At 38.7% G+C, this 17,707-nt stretch overlaps 1 non-coding gene across 1 annotated transcript; it reads right to left on the reverse strand.

The window, feature by feature from the left end:
* Window positions 1-496: 496 nt before the first annotated feature.
* TRNAV-AAC (transfer RNA valine (anticodon AAC)) lies at window positions 497-584 on the reverse strand. The gene is given in 2 exon segments: window positions 497-531; window positions 544-584. It is a non-coding gene; the product is annotated as a tRNA-Val (tRNA).
* Between the last annotated feature and the right edge of the window lie 17,123 nt (window positions 585-17,707).

Raw genomic sequence — 17,707 nt, forward strand, 5'->3', positions numbered from 1 at the left:
ATATTGTTAAGAGATATCAAAGATCTAAGTTAATAGAAAAAAATCTCAAGTTTATGGATTTGAGGACTAAATATTGTTAAGATGGCAATACTTCCCAAATAGACCTATAGATTCAGTGCAATTTATATCAAAATTCCAGATGGGTTTTTCCAGATATGGAAAAGCCAATCTTTTTTTTTTTTTTTTTTTCATTTTTCTGAAGCTGGAAACAGGGAGAGACAGTCAGACAGACTCCCGCATGCGCCCGACCGGGATCCACCCGGCACGCCCACCATGGGGCGACGCTCTGCCCACCAGGAGGCGATGCTCTGCCCATCCTGGGCGTCGCCATGTTGCGACCAGAGCCACTCTAGCGCCTGGGGCAGAGGCCAAGGAGCCATCCCCAGCGCCCGGGCCATCTTTGCCCCAATGGAGCCTCAGCTGCGGGAGGAGAAGAGAGAGACAGAGAGGAAAGTGCGGCGGAGGGGTGGAGAAGCAAATGGGCGCTTCTCCTGTGTGCCCTGGCCGGGAATCGAACCCGGGTCCTCCGCACGCTAGGCCGCACGTTAGGCCAACGCTCTACCACTGAGCCAACCGGCCAGGGCGGAAAAGCCAATCTTAAAATCCTCATGGAAACTTGAGGACCTGAAATAGCCAAAACAACTTAGAAATGGATGAAAAAGTTGGATAGTACAGATTTCAAAATTTCAAATTTTAATGCCAATCTACTATAACCAAGATTACAGCTCTATCAGAGTGACAGCCAATCATTATTCAACAGTGACACCAACACAATTCAATGATGGAAGAATAGCCTTTTCAACAAATGATCCTGAGACAATTGGGTAGTCATATACAATAGAATAAAGTTAAACCCCTTTTTTACATCATGTATATAAACTTAAAATTGATCATATACCTAAATGTAAGACCTAAAACCAAAGAAAAATATGGGAGTAAATTTTCATGACTGTTAAGACAAGTCACCTTAGATGTGACACTAAACACATACACAAACACAAAAGAAAAACACCAAAAACAAATTACACTTTATCAAAATTTAAAATTTTTCTTTAAAAAAATTTTTTTAATTATTTTAATTTATTGTGTTTACATGGATTCAAGTGTCCCTCTAAATATAATTCCTTTACCCCCCACCCCTGCGTCCCTTTTTATACCCCCTTGTCCCCCTCCCCCTAAATTCCTCCTCCTTTCCCTCTAGGATTTGCTGTCCTCTTATCTATATCTCTGTGTTATATATACACTGTATATAGTTTCATAATCCCCATAATACTTTCTCTGATCCCATCCCCTCATCCCCCTTCCCTCTGACTGTTGTCCCTCTGAAAACTTTTGTGCTTTTGTGCATGAAAGGACATTATCAATAAACTGAAATAATCCATAGAATACAAAAAATAATAGCAAATCATATATCTGATCAGTAGTCTAGTATCCAGCATATGTAAAGAAAACTTACAACTCAATAATAAAATGACAATTACCCAATTAAAAACTGAGTAAGGGCCTGACCAGGCAGTGGCACAGTGGATAGAGCATCAGACAGGGATGTGGATGACCCAGGTTCAAAACCCTGAAGTCACCAGCTTGAGGGCAAGCTCATCCAGCTTGAGCACAAGTTCATCAGCTTGAGCACGGGGTCACTAACTTGAGCCCAAAGGTCGCTGGGTTAAAGCCCAAGGTCACTGACTTGAGCCCAAGGTCACTGGTTTGAAAAGGGGTCTCTCTGACTCTCTTTGTCAAAAAAAAAAAAAAAAGCAAAGGACTTGAATCAACATTTTTCCAAAGGAGTTAATACAAATGACCCAATAAACACAGGAAAAAAATGTTCAACATCATTGGTTATTAAGAAAACACAAATTAAAACAAGAACACAATACTGTTCACATGCACTATGATGGCTTTAATCAAAAGTGAATGAAGTACTGAAACATGCTACAACTTGAATGAACTTTAAAAACTTCAATAAACACCTCTTTGTATGACATTCTATACAATTCCTTTATTGTGATATATTCAAAATAGCAAATTCATAGAGGCAAAAGTAGGTTAAAGTTAACCGAGGGTTAGAAGGAAGAAGAAATTAGGAGTGAATCCTTAATCAGTATGGGCATTTTATGGGGTGATAAAAAATGTTTTGAGCCTGATCAGGCGGTGGCGCAGTGGATAGAGCATCGGACTGGGATGCGGAGGACCCAGGTTCAAGACCCCAAAGTTGCCAGCTTGAGCTTGGGCTCATCTGGTTTGAGCAAAGCTCACCAGCTTGGACCCAAGGTCGCTGGCTCAAGCAAGGGGTTATTCGGTCTGCTGAAGGCCCGCGGTCAAGGCACGTATGAGAAGGCAATCAATAAACAACTAGGGTGTAGCAATGCGCAACAAAAAAGAAAAAAATGTTTTGAAACTACAGAAACTGGTTGTTGCACAACATTGTTAAAACACTAACTATCACTGAATTGTTCTATTAGAACTGTTAGTTGGGTCCTGGACGGTCAGCTCTGTTGGTTAAGACATCATCCAGAAACAACAAGGTTGCAGGTTCAATCCTCAGTCAGGGCACACAAGGGAAGCAACCAAAAAATGCACAATTGAGTGGAACAACAAATGTCTCCTTTCTCCCCCCACTCTCTCCTTCCTCTCTCTGTCTTACTAAAAATCAATGTCAAGCCCTGGCCGGATAGGTTGGCTGTCCTGGAGCGTGAGGTTGCTGGTTCGATTCTCCAGTCGGGGCACATACAGGAACAGCTCAATGTTCCTGTCTCTCCCTCTCCCTGACTCTCTCAAAATATTAATTTAAAAAATAAAAACTGTTCATTGTATGTTATGTGAATTTTACCTTAATTAAAAAAAATTAAGAGAAGTTGCAGTGAGACACATATGGAATGAAACCACCGAACACTCAAACAGTATAGAAATTGCTTAGGAATACATAAATGTTTGGTAAAAACATAAATATACAAAAAAGAAAAACTACAAAATGAAGGTAGGGGTTACCTGAATATGGGAAGAGGGAATGCACTCAGGTAATGATGCACAGGGTCTTTGTGACATTTTATTTCTTAAACTGGGTTGTGGATATATAGTTATTTGTATTTGTTGCATTATTTTTAATATCTTATTGTAAGTCTAAAATATTTCAAAATGAATATAGTTTAAGTAAATCAACTTTTTAATTTAAGTATTATACAGGCCAAAAATAATTTGTTTTTTATTTATTTTTTTTAAATTCATTTTAGAGAGGAGAGAGAGAGACAGAAAGGGAGAGAGAGAGGAGAGAGAGACAGAGAGAGAAGGTGGGGAGGAGCTGGAAGCATCAACTCCCATATGTGCCTTGACCAGGCAAGCCCAGGGTTTTGAACCGGTGACCTCAGCATTTCCAGATCAACGCTTTATCCACTGCGCCACCACAGGTCAGGCCCAGGACAAAAATAATTTGTATAAGGTTTGATAACTTTTCCCAAACTCAATACAACCAGCAACTTGATCAAGAAACATAATACTACCAGTAGCCCCTTGCAAGGGTTAAGCACTGTACTGACTTCCAGCATTACCAAAATGAAGGTATTTTAAATAATGAACACCTTTATAGTGTCAGACAAAAGTGAGGATTTAGTATAAAATTTTTTTGACTTTTTATTTTACACCTTTTTTATATTGTTTAAATTTTTGCCTTATCTATTTTTTCATAACTCTGTATGGATAAACCTTAATACCTTGGTTTGAAAATTTTCTATTTGTTGATTTTTTTATTTTTACATCTATTCTACTCTTGCTTCCCGTTGTCTGGACTACACCCTAGAATTTGTCATCACAAAACACTGTGCTATTTGAAATCTGAGGTGTTTTATTTAGGATCGCATCATGACCAATACTTATTCTGTTGGAACCTGCATCTTCCGGGCCTCTAATCCCTACTTTTCCAGTCCGTCAGTCTCTCCTGACCCCATGCACACCAAGAAACGATGTTAGTTATTAGTTTTCTGATGACAAATAGACCAAGAAAGAGACAAATATAACAAATATTCTAACAAAGGTGTGTCAGTCAGTGACCAGGGTAGGCTTCCTGGAGTAAATTTCTCCCCTGGGGCAGGGAATGTGCTTCACCCTCTCTCCAAAATCAACAGAACCAGATCATAGAAAAAACACAGATTATACTTCCAGGTTCCTTTCAGCAACAGATGGCCTTGCCCAATCCCTCAAATAAAATCATGATGCCATGTTCAGAGATCTAAAGCATTTTATTTCTGCTAACTGTGTCTCCTTTGCTCCCTCACCGGTCCTGGTTAACCCCTTGTTTCATGGACTCCACCCCTCCCCTCCAGTTTCTTCTTCATCCTGGTTGGCAATGCATGCTGGCTTTTCTGGGTAAAATATTCTTTTAGTAGTTCTTATTTCTCCGTGTTTTCTTCTTTTCATAGAAACTGCTCAGATGACTTTCCCATGCCTGCTTTCTGGACCACTGATACTTATCAGCAATGAAAACCTGCCCTGATGTGATAAATACCACTCTCATCTGCTTGGCAGTGGGTTACACAGGCGAGTGCAGGGAGAGCTGCTAAAAGGCACATATTGCACCGGCTTACTAGGTTAACAAGCGATGATGGGAGAACAAAAGATAATGCAAATTGGATAAACGTATCCAGGAAAAGAAAGAAAAGGCTTAATGTGGATAAACTGTAAAAGACGTAGGTTTTGAAAATACGGATTTATTTACATGAAGAACATAACAAATTGCTTAAACATAGTAACCAGCATCTCTTAGAAAAAAAACATTTCTTGAACTTCCTTAAAAAGCTTAAATTATAACAGTATTACTTCATTGATCTCTACCTTAAAAACTGGCATAAAATGTTTTACCTTGAAAGACCCCATTCAAATAAGTCAAAAAAGATAGATGAATATTGGATAATCTCACTTAGTTGTGAAATTTGAAAAAACCGAACTCACTGAAACATAGTATATTGGTGGGGAAAGGGCTAGGAATGGGTAAAGGTGATCAAAGGGTACAAAACAAACTTCCAGTCATAAGATGAATGAGATCTGGACATTAAGGTATAGCATGGTGACTTTAGTTAACAAAACTGTACTGTATACTTGAAATTTGCTATGATAGTAGGTTTTAAAAAGTTTTCAATACACACACACATACACATAATAGATGTGTTCACTAACCTTACAGTAATTATTTTTCTCTTTATATGTATATCAAATCCTCATATTGTACAGTAGGCCCTCTTCTTCATAGTTTTCCTTTCTGTGGTTTCAGTTACCTGCAGTCAATTGCAGTCCAAAAATATTAAATAGAAACTTCCAGCAATAAACAGTTTATAAATTTTAAACTGTGCGTGGCTCCTCCCTGTCCCACCTGGAATGTGAGTCATCCCTTTGTCCAGCATATCCGTGCTATGTACACTCTTGGCCGGTGAGTCACTTTGTAGCCTTCTCAGTTATCAGATTGACTGTCACAGTATCACAGTGCTTGTGTTGAAGTAACCTGTATTTTCCTTAATAACGGCCCCAGAACTCAAAAGTAGTGAGGCTGGCAATTTGGATATGTCAGAAAGAAGCCATAACGTGCTTTTTTTTAAAGTTAAAGGTGAAAGTTCCTAACTTCATGAGAAAAGAAAAAAATCATATGCTGATGTTGCTAAGATCTATGGTAAGAACAAATCTATCTGTAAAATCGTGAAAAAGAAAAAAAGAGAAGTTCATGCTAGTTTTGCTGTCACATCTCAAACTGGAAAAGTTACAGCCACACTGCATGATACATTAGATGGAAGAGGAATTTACTTTCTGGGTGAAAGACATGAACAGAAAACATGTTCCTGTTGACAGCAATGTGTTGTGCCAGAAAGCATCAAGCCTACAGGAAGAACTTCACAACAAGGGAGCCCCTCAAACGAGTGACACCAAGTCGTTTACTGCAAGTTAGGGATGGTTACACAGCTTCAGGAATAGGTTCAGACTGAAAACTATAAAACTACAGGAAAGAGAGGGAAAGAAAGCAAGAGAGAGACCACATTCACGTAACTTTTATTTCAATATTGTTATACTTGTTCTATTTTATTATTGGTCATTGTTGTTAATCTCTTACTGTGCCTAATTTATAAATTAAACTTTATCATAATTATGTACATATTGGAAAAAAACATAACATATGTAGGATTTGGTACTACCTATGGTTCCAAGCATCCACTGGGGGTCTTAGACTGTATCCCTCGTAGATAGGGTAAGACCATTGTATACCTTAAACTTTCACAATGTTATATATTAACTGTATCTCAGTAAAACTGGGGTGTGGAGAACATGTTCTTAGAATCATTTTTTGTCACTTATGCCTGTACCGATTGGTACCCCCTTTCTGTAAAAACTTGGGTCTATTCTGAGCCACACCACCATGTAGATGTCCTGAAGTGGGAGGTGGGAATGGTATTCTAATCTAGCACATTCTACAGTTGCCTGTTTACATGCCTACACTGACTGTAAAAATGTCTGGGTCAAATGGTACCCAACTTCTGGATGCCAATTTGGATACACTAAAGGCAGGCTTGGAAGCTAGAGCCAGGGACGCAGAGCGAGAGCCAGGGTAGGAGCACTGAGTAGTCTCAGCTCTCCTCTTGGTGGGAAGACCTCAGACCCTGCCAGACCACCCAGCACTGCAAAGCCCGCCACACCTCGCCCCTAACCTAGGTCTGAACTACCACACAGGGCAAGGGTCACGGCTTCCCTGTCACACCCGCATTCTCTGATTTGCAGTGCTACCCACAGCCCCTGTGTTGTCATTCAATTCAGAGAAAGCCTTTCAACAAGGCCACAAAGGTCACAGAGATGACCTGAAGCTCTGGGGAAGGCGGAGTTTCCATTTCCTGACTTAACATCTGCCACTCAGTTTGAGGTTCCCTTTCTTCCCCTTCACTTGAAAGAAGAAAAATTATTGAATAGCCTGGGGCTAAGGGTACTGAAAAATCTCATTACATCTTCTCTGCTATCTTCTCTCAGAATGCATTTCTCATCAATATTCTTGCAACAAATCATTTTTAATTTGAAAGTCACACTCTACCATAAAGTGTACATGTATATTAGGAGACTAGCAAGGGGATTGCTATGCTAAGCATATTGTAGATACAAGAACTGTTTCCCTAATGCAAGAGGAATAAATTATCAATTTATCTTCCATGACTGTCTCATCTAGTTATAAATGATAGCAGAGCTTTAACTAAATATAAATATTGAAGTTCATTAAAGAACTAAGATTTCATCCAAAAACAAGAGTGAAAAGCTGGGACGACTATCACATCTCGGTAAATATAAATAGGTTACAAGTTAGTTTAAATTAAACAAAACACTATTTAAATGCTGCTGAAAAGTTGATTTAAAAATATATAGTAAATCTAACAACTTGAAAAAAGTTGAAAATGACCTTTAACTTTTTTCTAGTTATTGTAATTAGGGATGTAAAAAGTTGTTTTCTTGTAAATAATTGCCAAAATTCTTTGGAGTTTAATTCTGCTAATCATTAACATTCAAACACCACTTATCATAGCCTAAATTAGGAAGAATGAAAGTTATCAGAGTGTGTGTATGTGTATGTGTGTGTGTGTGTATTTAGAGAAATAATCTGAAAGCTATCCCACAAGTAAGTTCGGATAAAATAGTTCAGTGTCTTACATTTCTCAATAAGTGTGAGTGTGAGGGTGTTTAAGTATAAGCATCAATGTGAGGGGTAGGTGTATATAAATAACAAAACACTTCGTTTTTATTTAATATACATCTGTATAGTTATAACACTTTAAATTAAACACACATCACTACATAACTGAAAAAAAATTAATGTCTGCAAATCATTTTAGAATTTAGAAGGTGGAAGAGACTTTAGTGATTTTCTCTTCTCCTCCTTATTAACCAACTGAGATCCAGAGGCCACTGGTTCTCATGCGTGTACAGTGTAGAACACCAGTAGCCACTTCATGATTCAATGTTCATGGTTCAGGTTTCTTGTGACCTCCTTTAAAAAAAATTCTACTTAACATTTAACATTTTTAATAAAAAGAAAAATGTAAAATCAAAACCAAGTAGAATCCATATGAAAGAATATCTAATGCATGCTTGCTGCAATAAGTTATACAGGTAGATCCTTTGCCTTCAAATGGACATGTCAGTGACCAACCTTTTATGGAAGCAATAAAACTCAATTCAGAAAGACCCACATTTTTTCAAATGAGAGGAGAGGCGTTAGTGAGAAGACAGACTCCCGCATGCACCCTGACCAGGATCCACCAAGCAACCTCCATCTGGGGCCAAAGCTCGAATCAACCCAGCTATTTTTAGTGTCTGAGGCCAAGGCTCGGACCAATCAAGCAACTGGTTGCGTGAGAGGAAGAGAAAGAGAAGGGGGAGAAAAGAAAAGCAGATGGTTGCTTCTTGTGTGTGCCCTGATCGGGGGTTAAATCCAGGACATCCATACACCAGACAGATGTTCTATTCACTGAGCCAACAGGCCAGGACCCAGAGAGACACACATTTTAATTTATTCCCAACATTTTAAAAGATGTTCCATGTGAATGAAAAGTAGGAGAGTGGGAAGAACCCTGGAGGAAGAACCTTAATGATAGCTGGAGGATCTCAGGTGAGCTGTGACCAACCCAGGTCTCAGATTTCTTGTCAATGAAAGAATTGGACTAGAAAATGCCAGGTGTGTTATTTACCTTAGGCCTCTATGGAAGGTTGCAAAATCAACGAGCAAGTATCAATTACAGTTGAGGAAGAAAAACTGAAGGATCAGAGAGAGAAAAGCAGTCGTGGGTGTCAAGTATGAGGGATGAGGCAAAGCTATAAACAGGCAGGCAAGTCAAAGGGTCATGAAATGGATGGAACAGCTTTGAGAGAGGGAGAACTATAGTCTTCCTTTTTATGTGGCCCTGGCTTCATAGCACAGAAGGCTTATAATAGTCTTACCTATTTCCATGTCTTCCTTGAAATCTCTGGCCAATGTCAACCATAACAGTTTACTAGTAAAAGTAGGAAACACTGACCTTAGGCTCCACTGATTCATATACAACATATGCTGCCCTGGTCTTTGATCATTTTATGTGTTGGTTATATAACCTTTCCTATATAATATTTCCTATATAACATTCTTTGTCCTTCCCAACTGAGTTATAAGCAAATTACAAATAAAAGTTATATTTTATACTGTGTAACTATCAAGGTACCTAATAAAGTTATTTCATAATAGGAACTTAGTTATTTCTTTATAAATTACCAAATAAATGAATAAAAATCAAGACTACTGCAAGATACTTAATCACTCATTCATCCAAAATCCAATCATACATTTCTTGAGCACCTGCTTTGTGTCAGCTGTTGGCTTAGATGCAGAGGATAAAGAAATAAACCAGAAAAAAGAAATACTTCTCCCAAGGATCTTACATTATATTAAGGACATAGTCAAGCAGGCACGTCACTGTGATATCACATGACCAATGTTATACCTGGGAGCAGTGGGAATAAAATCAATGAGTGTCATTCTCTCCGCAGGGTAACCAGATGGACTCGTCAGGAAGACTTCACAGAGGAGGTAAAAAATTTTCCCCCTGAGTGTTGTAGGATAATTAGAAGTTTTCCGGGAGGACAAGGAATGAAGGAAATTGCACGGTCTATAAGTATGTGATACAACTCATTAAGCATGTCTCCATTCCAAAATTCCTGTGGTTAAAGTGGCGAAGAATGAAGTTGGAAAATAAATAGCCAGCTTCAGAAGGGTCTTAAATGCCATAATAAGAAGTTAATCTTCATCTCACAGGGCAGTGTTTCCTAGACTTTTGGATTTTACGGACCAGTAAATTTCAAAGCCATCTTTAAATGGCCAAGTTTTTTTTATTTTATTTAATTGAATCATTTTCTCCTTAAACTTATATTTGTAAACATTTAGTAAAAGAAAGAACTTATTTAATGCCAAAAAAGTAGAAAGAACATAATCCCAGAAAAAGTTCTCTAAATGAATATGTTTATTTCTTTAAAATTCCAATAATTTTCTTTGTTGTCCTCTAAGTTTGATACATTAAAAACTTTTGCCAGAGACTAGTGCTTATTTCATGAGTCTTTGATCTATAGATGTGGCCAATGAGAAACTAATGAAAAATCTCAAATAAAAATTTATACATATTTCTTTTTTCTAAATAAAAACAACTTTGGCATTCCGGTTAGATCATTTGCCATGTGTTCCATATACATTTTCCTATTTCATTAATTGCCTATTTCATTGTTTTAGCAACAGGAGAACCAAGATGTCAAAGGGACATTAAACATGTGGTAATAGCTACGTCAGAGGCAGTGAACCCTAGGGCTTAAGTTCCACATTTGTTGCTAAATTTCCACGTTGAGGCAGAGTAAGGCAGTTCAGGAAGTCACATTAGCCCCTCACACTTAAGTCATTCTGAAAATTACTTGAAAATAGAAAATTTTAAATAATTTTAGCCTTAAATATGAATCATGATACACATAGGTCAACGTGACTTGTTCATGGGTTTGTTCATCTATACTCTGTTAATGACACCGAGGGGCCCAAGTGGCCGTGCTTCAAGGGATCTTGTATTTTTATGATTAATGGTGACATATAACCTCCAAATCAAAGAAATGTTAAATGATGGATGAAATTCTAAAGCTTTACAAGTTCAGTCCACTTGGAATTTGTGTCAAAATGTACAGAGGCATATCCCAGGCTCATGCTGAAACTGCTAAATTGGGCAGTAAATCTCATGAGAGTTCAGCACATGAAATCTCTGGTATTTCCTGCTTTTAATTTGTCTAAAAATACTTCAAGGATAGCTTTTCTTATCATATTTCAGAACATGCTCTTGTAAAATAAAGACACATAGAAGAGATTTGGTTTGTGTTAATAAGGTTGTTTCAAATTTGGCTCGAATTAGTTGTTATATTATGAAGACCAATTTATGTATCCTTTAACCAAAGGGGAAATGGAGAATGCTTCACAAATGGCAAGAAGTTATTTGGTAAGGCAATAAAAGATAGTCTTTACTTAAAAAGAAATGAAAACCACTTAAAAATCCAAAGTTATAGCATATAACAGAAATTTATAGAGATGGAAACACTAGTTTCAGTTGGAAGAACTGATAAATTATCCCCCAATGTCATTTAGCTCTTTATATTTAGCTTAAATGTTCTTTTAAAAAATCCTGGGAAAGGAGTAAAGGACAAGTTTATGGTGATTTGACTTTGGGTGATGAACACACAGCACAATCAACAGTTCAAATGTTATAGAGATGTTTACCTGAAACCTATACATTCTTATTAATCTATGTCATCCCATTAAATTTAATTTCTAAATTAAAAAAAAAGTTTTTCCTGTTCCCATTTGATTTTTTCCTTAATTAATTTAGGGAAGTTTTCAGCTATAATTTCTTCATCCAGATTCTCTATCACTTGATCTTTCTCTTCTCCTTCAGGAATTCCTATGATGTAGATGTTTATCCTCATGCTGTCACAGAGCTCTCTTAGAGTTTTCTCAGACTTTTTAAGTCTCTTTTCTTTTTGCTGTTCTGCTTCCTTGATTTTGTTTATTTTGTCCTCTAAATCTCTGATTCAATCCTCAGCTTCATCCATTCTGCTTTTAATTCCTTCTAGTGTGGTCTTCATTTCTGATACTGTATTTGTCATTTCTGACTGGTTCTTTTTTATTATTTCAATGTCCTTTTTGATACTTACCATCTCTTTATTTAGGTGCTCATTATGTTCATCCATTGTTGCTCTAAGATCTTTGAGCATCCTAACAATCATTATTTTAAACTCTGCATCTGGTCATTTGGTTATTTCCATCTCATTTTGATCTTTTTCTGGGGATTTCTCTTGTTGATTCATTTGGGTTGCATTTCTCTGCCTTAATATTTTGTCTGTGTATAAGAGGGGTATAGCCACAGGTGTCCAATTGGTGTGGCCTCCGTATTCCCTAGGTGTGGTCTGTCTGCAGTCCCACCACCCCCACTACCACGCTTCGGGCATTTGGGCACCTGCGTTGCTGGTGCCAGTCTGCCACTTCAGTCGCTGCTGCTTTCACTTTGCTTCTACAGGCAGAACTGCGTTTGCATGATGGGGCTGCAAACCTCCACACCGCCCCCATAGGCAAGACTGTGCCCACACGCTTGGGCTGCAAGCCCTGGCTGGCTTCCAACCTTCGCCCCACCCCTGAGGGTGGGACTGTATTCACGCATTTGTTCTGCAAGCCTCAGCCAGCTTTGCCCACCTCTGCCCCACCCCCACGTGTGGGACAGCGCTTGCACGCAGGGACCTCAAGCCTCAGCCCCTCAGGTTGGGCTGCGCTTGTGCACCCAGCCGCAATCCTCAGCCAGTTCCCTGGCTTTCACCTTGCCCCCTTAGGCAGTATTGCAGACGGGACCGCTCTTGCATGACTGGTCCACAGCCGCAAGTCAAACCCCTTTTGCGAGCCCCATCCGCAGCCAGGGCCAGCCCCGGCTTCCGCCCCTGCTGACAGGATCACACTCCCTTGTCCCACCACCATCTGCCTTCCAGGGAGCACTCAGCAGTGTAGGGGTGGCGATGTATGTCAGACCTTAGCACTCAATACTGTATCCCTGATGGCTCCCTGCTTCTAAGCAATTCTTTGCTCTGACTGCAGCAGGAGAGCTTCCATTTGGTAATCTGTTTCCCTTTGCTGGTATTGCTGGTTCCAGGAAAATATTCACTTCAGATTTGGGGAATGACTCATCCCAGGGGTTAGAGTGGCTGTCCCTCAAAGTGTTTCTCCCTGTGTCTCTTAGTTTATACTCTCCTCCTGCTATTCCAGTCCTCTCACCTCTCCCTGTCCCCCAGAGCCCCAGGTGAGTGGTTGTAAAAGAGGCTTTCTGTGCAATCCCTTTAAGATAAATCTTGGGTCTGAGAAATCTGTCTTTTTCTCGCAAACAGTATCCTGACTTGTTTCACAGCTAAATACTGTCTGTACGCCTCTGCTAGGCTCTGAGGCTGCAGGCTGGGGCTTCGATCCTGGGGCTCAGGATCCTCCCCTCTCCATGAAACTCCCCTCCCACCACGTGAGTCCCTCAGGGCTGCCACTCACTCCTGGGAGCTGGGCAGCCCTCTCCGCATTTCCACTTTTCCTACCAGTCTCAGTGTGGCTTCTTCAGTGATCTTTGGTTATACTTTCTTCTTGGTTTAGCCCCCTGGTCAGCAAACTGTGGCTTGTGAACCACATGTGGCTCTTTAGCCCCTTAAGTGTGGCTCTCCCACAAAATACCATGTGTGGGCACTACCTCAATAAGGAATATACCTACCTATATAGTTTAAGTTTAAAAATTTGGCTCTCAAAAGAAATTTTAATTGTTGTACTGTCAATATTTGGCTCTGTTGACTAGTGAGTTTGCTGACCACTGGTTTAGCCCAAAGCTGGTTTTTCCGGATGATTGTTCTTAAAATTAAGCTGTAATCCATTTTGGTTCTGGGAGATGGAAGTTGGAACGTCTGCCTACTCTATCACCATATTGCCGCCACCCCTTCTATGCAAATATTATCACAAAGAACCTCATGATTCTAAAACTTAAAATCACTGTTCTACAAGCAAAGTTATATATATATATATATATATATATATATATATATATATATATATTATTATATATTATAATTATCCCCAACTTGTAACTTGCTTATGGCTACTTATTTCTATGTTGCAAATCTCTCTGTTTAGTTTCTGTGGAATATGTTTTACAAAAGATTGTACCAAGAAGCAACAACTGTATTTCTGGGAACATAAAAAAAACAGTCATAATGAGTATTGGAGACAAGTTATTGTAGTTTAATAATAAAAAAAAGAGTTTCACTTTTAGAAACATGTTTGTCCAGTTGTACATTGGGATTGATTCAAAATTGAATTTGATAAAGTCTTTTGGTTCTGCTTGTGAGAGTCCTTTGGTATCACAGGTGACTATGAATTCAAGCATGTATCCTTGTGAAACCCTTATTTTCATAGAAAAGTCAACTCACCTCTACAGCACATGCATACACACACACATAGAGAAACTTGGCTGACTGTTAAGGCATATGGTTCTGTGCTTAATGTATAGAGACACACTGTATCCTGGTTTGTCTGGAACTGCCCTGGGTTTAGCACTGAACATCCTGCACCTCAGAAAAAAAAAACCTTCATCCTTGACAAAGGAGGACAGTTGATCACATTACTTATATAACAACACAGATGGTATAAAATAAGACCTCACTGCTGCTAGATATAACAAAAAATACAGATTGGACTGGGTTCTTAGACTTAAAACTTCCAAACCCTTAAAAATCTGTAACTTCCTGAAATTATAGTTATAATTTGCTGTTTATGTGCATTTTTCTGTTGGAAGGCCCATGGTTTTCATCAGATTTTTAATGTGGTTCACCTAAAAAATTAAGGAAAGCCTATCTGTGGAGGATTGCCTGAATGATGCATGGCCCATTACTTGTCTAAACACTATAATTGTTTTTGCTTCAATGCACTGCAGATGAGACCATTAGTTATAAGAACAATCCAGAGATGTTTCCTGCTGTAAGGATGCTGACAAAGACATTGTTGATTATGTCATGCTATCCTTTTTATAAGGAAGGAAGCTTCAAAGAAATATCTTCTTTGTCTTGCTATCAGATTTCATTTTGCCTGACCTATGGTGGTGCAGTGAGTGGATAAAGCATCAACCTGGAATGCTAAGGTCTCCAGTTTGAAACCCTGGGCTTGCTCATGGTGTTTATGGGAATTGATGCTTCTTGCTCCTCCCCCCTTCTCTCTCTCTTTCTTTTTCTCTCTCTTCAAAATGAATAAATAAAGTCTTAAAAATATTTTTTAAATGTTACTAAAAGCACTTCATTTTCTTTTTCTGAGTACTTTACAAACAGATAACATTTTTCTCTTCATCTTAGAAACAAATATATGACCTGCCTATAGAATGTATATAACACTTTATAGTATGTACTTTTTGTGTTAAGTATATTCCTGGTTCTGTTTTATGTTCCTAGCCTTATTTTTGTTTTGTTTTATATTTTCACCCACTTCAAACACTTATTATTCTATCAATTAGGAATTAAGTTGGACAGTGAGCTTGAAAATTCCTCAAATAGGTATTTAAACAAGTAGACTCTTATTTTTCTCACATAACAATTGGAGATTCAAGATAGCAGAGGAGAAGGTAGATGTTACACTCACCTCCACTCAGGACCAAACTGGAATTACAACTAAATTATAGCACATTCTGAAAAACCAACTGAAAATTAGCTAAAGAGAAATCTTATAACTAAGGATTTACAGAAGAAGCCACATTGAGACTAAAACTCCTATAAAATGTATATAAAATTTAAGAACCTTGAGATGTCTTTACCTAAGAACAGCTATATTAAAAATGAAGTTTAAAATTATTCATGATATTATTCACAATAGCAGAGATAAATTGTCCATGATGTTGAAACAAACAAAATTGATTGGGTAATTTAAAAGACATTGCTAAGGATGTTTCTAATATATATCTTATCTGCTAACACTAAAGGTAGAACATGGACAGGAGTCAAAACCTCAAGGCCCCTGTGAATACCTCCAAGTAGATTTTACACAAATACCCCAGCAATGACCATAAATAACATTCTGGTTATTGTTTATAATTCTTAGAGAAGGTATATTCTCTTAGATGGAGAAGTATGGTTATAATGATTTTTTAAATTTTATTTGCAATTCCAAAATTAAAGAATCCCAACTTATCTCTACAGTAATAGGGATATATATTTTACTGGTACTATTTTTCAACCCAATAATTTCAAAGCCTTCTACTCGGAACTGCACTGTCTTTATCATCCATAAACTCCAGGACAAGTAAATAGAGCTAATGGAATTCTCAACCTCTAATTATCAAAGCTCTCAGAAGCATTCAACTTTTAAGAACCAAACTATTCTCATTGGACTTGATAACAATAAGATCATTCTTCTCTAGGATCCACAAGTAGCTTCCTTCTAAGTTAATAAGAGAATGCCTCGTGCATTTGAAAATTGCTTCCAATCCTAGATTCTTGCACACTAAAAAAAGCAAAACAAACAAAATTTATAGATACAGACAACAGTATGGTGATTCTCAGAGGAAAAGGGGGCATGGGAAAGTAGAAGAGGGTAAAGGGGTGATAAATGATGATGGAAGGAGACTTGACTTGGGCTCGTAAATACTTAGTACTATATACAGATGATATATTATAGAATTTTACACCTGAAACCTATGAACCAATATCACCTCAATAAATTCAATAAAAATTAAAAAACAGTGCATCTTTCCTTCAGGAGAAAAGGAGGAGACTTCTTCCCACAATTGTTACCTTGTGCTTTCAAGATAGTGATTTTACTCCAGCACTAAGTCCTTACCAGAAATGAATAAACACAAATGTCAAAAGGCATGTCCCATTTCTGCTTATTTTCATTAGCTAGAACTTGATCATATGACCAACTCTCACTGGAAGAGATGCAGGAAAATGTTGTTGTTTTTCCTAGACTCATTGTCATGTGTACAAAATCAGGGTTTGATTGATAGAAAGAGAAGGAGAATTACAACCAGCAGTGACAACACAAATATCTTCTAGAATTTATGTTATCTTTATAAGCCACTTAAAGTTTCTTGGCCTGGGGAATTGTAATAGCAAATTAAATACATCAGACCACAATAGGCTACTGCAAAAGGTTCTCAGATAATTTCTGATACGATGCAATTATTATTCAGGTGTATGAGGTATGTGTAAATCCTGACTAATCTGACTTCTAATTCAAAAATCTCCAAGCTGTTTCATTGCTAGAATATGGGGGACTCCAGCAAAACGTTATATATAGTTTCTATTTTTAGATAACTGCCAAAGAAATAGATCTAATTCATCATTCATGTTGAGTATCTGCCTTATGCCAGGGACTCTGCTGAGTTCGGAGAATTTAAAACTTAATGAGGTTCAGTCAGTTCCGAGTCCCCAGATGCACAGTTAAGTAGAAGCAACAGGTAGCAAACCCACAATTGTGATAGTATTTCATATGTGATATGGTCAGTGCACACACATGGCACTATAAGAGCGCAAATGAGGGACCATGACCTGCCCAGGTGGGAAGGGCATGGAGACATTCTGAAGGAAGTAACACTTGACCTTGAGGATGCTTTGATTAGTACACAGATGTAATAAAGAGGAAATTACTAGGTTGGTGTGCCTAAGTGGAGAGGTTGCAAGTAGGTCTGAAAATGAGATAGTAAAGAAAGGCATGATATTAAAGCAATCCAGGCCTCAAAACATATGTGTGCAAAACTAAAGTGTTTGGATTTAAAGTGTTTGCCCTGGCCGGTTGGCTCAGCGGTAGAGCTTCGGCCTGGCATGCGGGGGACCCGGGTTCGATTCCTGGCCAGGGCACATAGGAGAAGCGCCCATTTGCTTCTCCACCCGCCCTCCTTCCTCTCTGTCTCTCTCTTCCCCTCCCGCAGCCAAGGCTCCATTGGAGCAAAGATGGCCCGGGCGCTGGGAATGGCTCCTTGGCCTCTGCCCCAGGCGCTGGAGTGGCTCTGGTCTCAGCAGAGTGACGCCCGAGAGGGGAAGAGCATCGCCCCCTGGTGGGCAGAGCGGCGCCCCTGGTGGGCGTGCCGGGTGGATCCCGGTTGGGCACATGCGGGAGGCTGTCTGACTGTCTCTCCCCGTTTCCAGC

Source organism: Saccopteryx bilineata, chromosome 5, assembly GCF_036850765.1.
Source record: "Saccopteryx bilineata isolate mSacBil1 chromosome 5, mSacBil1_pri_phased_curated, whole genome shotgun sequence".
NCBI lineage: Eukaryota > Metazoa > Chordata > Mammalia > Chiroptera > Emballonuridae > Saccopteryx > Saccopteryx bilineata.